Source organism: Rhinopithecus roxellana, chromosome 13 (genome assembly GCF_007565055.1).
Source record: "Rhinopithecus roxellana isolate Shanxi Qingling chromosome 13, ASM756505v1, whole genome shotgun sequence".
NCBI lineage: Eukaryota > Metazoa > Chordata > Mammalia > Primates > Cercopithecidae > Rhinopithecus > Rhinopithecus roxellana.
Window position 1 is genome coordinate 43,800,147 of NC_044561.1, and position 7,256 is coordinate 43,807,402.

A 7,256-nucleotide genomic window follows, 5' to 3' on the forward strand; every position below is an offset into this window, starting at 1 on the left:
CACCGTGAGGCTGGGGCCAGATGGCTCCCTTCTCAGGTCTTGTTCTCTTCTGCAAAATGAGGGGTTGGTCTTGATCATAATTTCTCGAATTTAGTGTATTAGAGTGAGTAGTGGCCCCTCAAAAGATGTGTCCAAGCCCTACCCCCTGGTACCTGCGAAGGTGACCTGTTTGGAAATAGGGTCTTCGCAGATGTAATTAAGAATCTCGGCCGGGGGTGGTGGCTCTTGCCTGTAATCCTGATGGGGGAAGGGGCTCCTGGGCCCATGTCAGCAGGGCCGGATTCTTCTGGAGGCTCAGGGCAGAAGCTGCCTTCCTGCCTTTTCAGCTTCCAGATGCCGCCTGCATGCCTCATGGTCCCTGCAGCAGACCACATCACTCCGACCTCTGCTTCGTCCTTGCATCTCCTCCTCCGCCTCCCCTCCTCCCTCTCATAAAGATGCTGGGAGGACACTGGACCCCCCTCAGCTGATCCAGCAGAATCTCCCCTCTCGAGATCCTCACTTGCATCACATCTGCAAGATCTCTGCTGAAGCTCTGGGGACTCGATTTGGCATCTTTGCAGCAGCCGTTATTCTGCCCACCGCAGGGGCCCCCACCTGATAGAGAAAAGGCACATAGAAGATGCTCAGAAACACGTATTGAGTGAAATTGTGAGTGGCTGTGTGGAGCCAAAACTAGGCTGGTCTGTGCAGGAGGTGTAACAAGAGCTGCGTCCTGTATTTCTGCCTGCCTTCCTGCCTCCGCCATTGACTGGAGGTCAGCAGGTCTGACAGTTCCAGAAATAGAACTTCTGCTCTGATCTGATCCACACGAAGGTGAAGGTCAGGTGCAAGATCCCCCACCCCCACCTTGTGAGTTCTGGGGGTGCTGACCCAGGGCCCCACCTCTGCCCTGGGGGACACCCCCTGCCAAGTTTGCTTGGAGGCTCCTTTGAGCTCAGGCACACCCAGGAGCCAGAAGGAGAGGACTTGTAAAGACAGGGCCTGTGACCCCGGGCAAGCCTGTGTCCCGGCCCTTAGGGAAGGAATAAAGAACAGACTATTGTGTAAGAAAGATGAGAATCAGGCAGATAAAGGGCCCAGTGAAGCCTCCTGCCCCACTCCCTACCCCCAGGACTGAACCTTGGACCCCACCTAACATTCCAGCTCCACTGCGGTGCCCTGGTCTCCGTGACAACTGGGAATCATTTTACAAATAGAAGATTGTGGATACGTGGGAATGCAGAGGTGAGGAAGTCTCAGGAGTAAAGGTTTCATTTACGGCACCTTGGTGCGAAGGTGTCAGGCCAAGCCTTGGAGCCAAATTCTATGCAGGATGACCAGGTACAGAGAGCAGAAAACATGAGCTATGTTCCTGGCCCTTTGCCTGTTAGCTGTGTGGCTCTGGTTATGGAGTGAAGGGAGCAGCAGGGTGCTCTGGGCCTTAAGTGACAGAATTCCTAACTCTCTGAGGCCAGAGCAGGGCTTTGGAAAGGCTGGAGGGAAGCCATTAAGCCGGCGAGGTTTTCCTGGCTTGCCCCATGGAGGCAAGATGGCTGCAGGGCTCTAAGCATCATGTCCATTGAGGACAACGTCCAATGCAGAAAGGAGGGCAGGTGGCAAAGGGACTTCTCCTCTCACAACTAGTTTATCACAAACTCCTTCCTCATCCAGAAGCCCTCAAAGACTTTGCTTTATTTCCCATCAGCAGGAATGCGTGGCAGGAAGGGATCTCACAGGGATTCACAGTTTAATCAATCCCTGGGGCCTGAGGGGCAAAGTGTCTGAGTGACCCAGCCCTCAGTCACGTGTCCATTCCTGAGAAGGAGGTCAGTCTTGCTCCTCTGGAACTGCATGTACCAAATGTGAGTGTGTTTGTGCCTAAGTGTGCCCGTTCACCTCGGTGAGTGGACATGTGTGAAAGCGGATGTTTGCATGGGCACAGGTGTGTGCTGTGTGCATACAAAGTGGGGGCAGGGCTTGTGGGGAGGTGGAGTGATTGTGCAAAGCAGAGTGAGGTGGTGTTGCTGGCAGACATGGACGGAGGCATGACACAGACTGTCCACTGCAAAAACCATGGATAGAGGCGTGACACAGGCTGCCCACTGCAGGGACCACAGATGGAGGCGTGACACAGGCTGTCCACTGCAGGGACCACAGATGGAGGCGTGACACAGACTGTCCACTGCAATAAACCACGGACACAGGCTGCCTGCTGCAGGGACCACAGATGGAGGTGTGACACAGACTGTCCACTGCAAAAACCATGGATAGAGGCGTGACACAGGCTGCCCACTGCAGGGACCACAGATGGAGGCGTGACACAGACTGTCCACTGCAGGGACCACAGATGGAGGCGTGACACAGACTGTCCACTGCAGAGACCACGGACGGAGGCGTGACACAGGCTGCCAGCTGCAGAGACCAGCCCTTCCAGAACCTGGCTGCCCTTCTTCTTGGTGATGGTCCCATTTTAAAGGGCCTGGTCCAGGAGTGGATGTGCCACTCACTCCTGCTCTCCCTGAGGTCTGGACTTGCTGCTAAACAGTGGTTAGGAAACTTGCAACAGGCCCTGATTAGATGTGAGATGTCTTCCAAGGCGTTCAACACAGGCCACCTGAATTCACTTTCAGACGTGTTCTCAGTCCTTTCTACACGGGTGATCTCCGCTCTTCCATTAAAAAAGTGTCATTTTAATGACATAAAAAAAAGCAGTGTTTGCTCATTGTAGAAAAACTGGAAAATATATGGAAAAAACTCATCTCTTTCTACAAATTAACACTTTGCAGATTCTTGTCTATGCAGATGAATTCATATTCTTTTCCTTTTAGATAAATGGGCATGATAATCCACGTCCCACCTCGCGATGTCCGTTTTTGCCTCCGTAATAGGTCCTCAAAGCTTTCTTCTGTCAGTGAAGGTTCTCCCGCAGCATGGCTTTTGGTAGTATTCCATCGTATAGACACAACAGAGCTTATTTAGCAGCTGTTTTGGCTCCTGTGAATTTTGGGTTTCCCTGAGTTCCTTGTCAGCAGCCACCTCTGCCTGAGTTTTGTGGGCATCGGACAGGCAGCCCCACCTGCCAACCACACAATCCACTCACGTAAGATGTCCCAACTCAGAAACTGGCACCCACAACTTTCCAGTCACTGATCCCATCACAGCCACTCTTTGGAAGCTCTGGGGCCCGGTGAAAGGGCACTCCTGAATGGACTCGTGGCTGCACCTGGGGCGTGGAGCTTTCCTCTAAGCCTGATCTCCCCGCTCCCCAGCTGACTGCACCTGGGGGGATGGCCTGGATCAGCCAGGACTCAGTTCCCACCTCAGGAGGCCTCTGGCCATGGAAGTGCTAAGGTGCCTGGTGTCCGTCTGTCTGGGTGACTCTGACTTGGGGGTTGGAGGGCCCTGCCTGTGTCCAGTGACATGGGGTGGTGTGTGCGGAAAACCAGATGCTCACATGGCAGTGGTGGGGGGAGTGGCTGGGGGTTGGGGGTGAGGGCTACTGGTTACTCTCCCATCTGGGAACCATTTCCGGGGACCCTGGCACCCACAGGCCTGGATCCTCCCATGGTCTGCTGCTTTCCTTCAAGCCGTGGCCTTGTCAGACCCCCAAGCCTCCCTGCACAGGGTTGATTATTCACGTGGCCCGGGACCCAGGTACAAAGTCTTCTCCTTCCCACATCTGCAGAAGCTGCTCTTGTGGACGGGGCTCCAAGGAGGAGAGGGCAATTGTTTTATTTTAATCATGAAAACATTTTCTGGGATATATGTGTTGGTTGAAAAAAATTAAAAGGTATAGAAAAGTATAAACAAAAAATTAAAGACAGGCCCTGTGACTCACGCCTATAATCCTAGCACTTTGGGTGCCCAAAGCAGGCAGATATCCTGAGGTCAGGAGTTCAAAACCAGCCCGGCCAACATGGCAAAACCCTGTCTTTACCAAAAATACAAAAATTCGCCGGGCATGATGGTGCATGCCTGTAATCCCAGTCACTTAGGAGGCTGAGGCGGGGGAATCACTTGAACCTGGGAGGTGGAGGTTGCAGTGAGCTGAGATCACGCCACTGCACTCCAGCCTGGGCAACAAAGTGAGACTCACTCTCAAATAAATAATAAATAAATAAATAAATAAATAAATGAAAGAAAACCACTCATAAGCCCACCAAGCAGACAGGCACTGCGAACAACTCACGGCGTTTCCTTCTGGAGTTCGTTCGTTTGTCTTTCCCTGACACAGTAGGGTCCACGAGGAAGTCAGGATCCACTGACAATGTTTGCAGTGTTGTGTTTAATGTGGCAACTGGTTGCGTGACGATAGAGAAGTAAACAGTATGTCTGGTGGCAGTCGGGTTACCACATAGAATTTAGGACGCCCAGTGAAATGTGAATGCTAGGTAAGTGACACATAACTTTTTGATGTAAGTATATCCCAGGCAACATTTATTTATTGGAAATTGAGACAAAGGGAGGTGGGGGTGCTGCCAGGGAGGGAGAGCCAAGATCCGCTTCCACACCCCTCCCAGAACTGGAGCCAGAGGCCCGCTTGTTGGGGGCCTGGGGCTCAGAGGGGAGCGGGCGGCTGCTGTCATGCTGTCTGCAAATGCTGTCCAGCTTCCCCCACTTTCTCTCGCTTGGCAGGTCACCTGGCCCACACTCTCCTCCCCTGATCCCCTGGGTGCTCCCCTCCCCCTGCAGGTCCCCCTCCCTTCTGGGTGAGCCTGGATGCCAGCACCCTGTTTCGCCCGCCCAGCATGCAGAACCAAAGCACAATGCTCAGAAACACCGCCAGTGTGCACAGGGCAGCAGGCTGGCTTCTCCCTCCCTCCTGCCAAGGTCTCCGCCCCCTTCCCCCTTCCCTCCTTCTTTCCCCTCTCCTCTTCTATTAGAAACTGTGAGTGTTAGGGTTCAATTGTGTCCCCCCAAAACAGGTATGTTGGGGTCCTCATCCCCAGTCCCCTAGAATGTGACTGTGCTTAGAGATAAGACCTTTACAGAGTAATCTGATTAAAATAAGGTCATCAGCAGGGACCCTAGTGCAGTATGACCAGTGCCCTTTCAAAAAGGAGAAATTTGGATACAGACACAGACACACACTGAGGGAAGGTGGAGTAAAGGGGCAGGGAGAAGATGGCTTGCGATGGGAGTGACGCCGTTACAGGCCGAAGGACGCCTGGCAGTGCCAGCAGACACCAGGAGCGGGAAGAGGCCAGGAACAATTCTCCCTGGAGACATCTGGGAGACACCTTGATTTCAGGATTCCATGATAGCTTCCATAACTGCCAAAGAACACATTTCTCTGTTTTCAGCCACCCAGTCTGTGGTGTCTTATGATTGCCACCCTAGGAAAGTAAAACAAGGAGTTAATTCATGAACGGTGGGGGAAATACGTATCCTTTGAAATACCACCTAGAGGAAGGGGTAATGGTGTACCTGATCACGGCTCCGGTTTATGAAATAGCTGCACGTCACTCGGAACTTTGAAAAACAATATATTTTCAGGAATCAAAAGATTCGCTTGCTATAAACTTGTCTTGCAAAATAAAGAATCTCTTTGCAGACCACATTCATAGATATATATCATGTATGTTGACATTGATTTGGCTTGCTCAGAAATAGGAAACATGAGAACTTGAATATCATGGCGTTTACAAAGCCAGTGAGGTCAGTTCCTCTCCTGGGCCTCAGGGGCAACCATTGGCCGCCTGGCCCACCTCTGGAAAGCACTTAGAGAGGGTGTGAGTTCTTGCACCCACCCTCTGGTTTTGCAAGCTCCCTCTGCCATGGTGGGTAGAAGGCTGTGTTGGGGAGGTAGTGGAGTCACAGTGGCCTCCACTCTCAACTGCACAGATGCCTGGTGTGGAAAGTATGATGTGCTGGATTCTGAATGCAGGTTGGGGCTATTTTTAGCATCTGGACTGGACAGCAGGAGGCTGGGGGTGCGGCAGGGGAGGACCAAGGCCAACACCATTTGCTGCTGGTGGAGCTGGAGGAGAAGGCACCCACACGCTGGCCAGCCGCCCTCCTTTCCTGCTGGAGTTCCCGGTGAGTGCTTCCCCGGGGGCTGAGTTGTAGCTGTCTCCCTGAACACCTGGAAGGATGTGGAAATGGGAAATGGGAAGTGATTTGAGGGTTTGGGCCCTGCCCTGCTCTGACTGTAAGGACAGACGGCCCAGACCTTGGGAAGGACGGTTCTGCCCCATCTGGTACTGGGCTCCTGACCCCTGGGAGGCCTGTTGGTCAGTGGTGAGCGGCTTTGCCACATCTCATGACACATGGACATGATGCCACATTGCCTCAAGGGGCACCTTGTGAAAGCCAAACTAGAAATGGATGAGCAGCGCTTAGCCCATGAGGAAGTGACCCACCAGTGACGGCCTTGATGGTGGGGCCATGGGCTGAGAGGGTCTGGTCCCTTGGCTGCCACCAGCCTCCCAGGGTTGGGCAGCCACCATCCACAGGGCTGGGGCTCAGCCTCTCTCCCTTCGTGGGAGCCGCTGTTTTCCAAGGGTGTGGACATACACATGGTCTGCTCCCTCCTTCCATGTTTCCTGGGCTGCAGAAGACCTGAGTCAGCACATGAACGAGGAGAGGAGGTGGCTCTCTGCAAAGAAACCTAAACACAAGGTCTGATTCCCACTTCCCAGAGCCCCCTTCAGGGAGGCCGTTGACCCAAACCACTTGACAATCACAGACTATTTGTGTGGAGGGAGACATTCCAGATCATCTTGCTTGATGCTTGCCAACACATGTCACTTGGAAAGAGACTTGAAGGATAATACTCTTGGTTAAATGAACTGCAGGACTTTTCAGGGCCTTGACTAAGCTCACATGATCAGAGTGTCAATAAATAGAGGTGTGGTGTGCATTCCACAAGTGTGTTGATTGAAACCTTTTACAAATTTTATTTTCCCTTTATTTTTTAGAGACAGAGTCTTGCTCTGTCATCCAGGCTAGAGTGTAGTTGTATGATCATGGCTCACTGTGGCCTCAAAACCCTGGGCTCAAGTGATCCTCCTGCCTTAGCCTCTCCAGTAGCTAGGTCTACAGGTGCATACTACCATGCCCGGCTGATATTTTTAAAACATTCTGTAGATATGGGGTCTCCCCATGTTTCCCAGGCTGGTCTTGTGAGTCACTGCATCCAGCCTGAAATCTTCTAAAAGTCAGGCTGATTGAGATATAGGCTGGCAAGGTGGCTCACGCCTGTAATTCCAGCACTTTAGGAGGCTGAGGTGAGAGGATCATTTGAGGCCAGGAGTTTGAGACCAGTCTGGATA

The 7,256-nt window shown here is 52.5% G+C and overlaps 1 long non-coding RNA gene across 1 annotated transcript; it reads left to right on the forward strand.

Moving 5' to 3' along the window:
- Positions 1-1,215: 1,215 nt before the first annotated feature.
- On the forward strand, positions 1,216-4,333 carry LOC104662452. The gene is made up of 3 exons (XR_747986.2): positions 1,216-1,227; positions 1,688-1,844; positions 4,217-4,333. It is a non-coding gene; the product is annotated as an uncharacterized LOC104662452 (long non-coding RNA).
- The last annotated feature ends 2,923 nt before the right edge of the window (positions 4,334-7,256 follow it).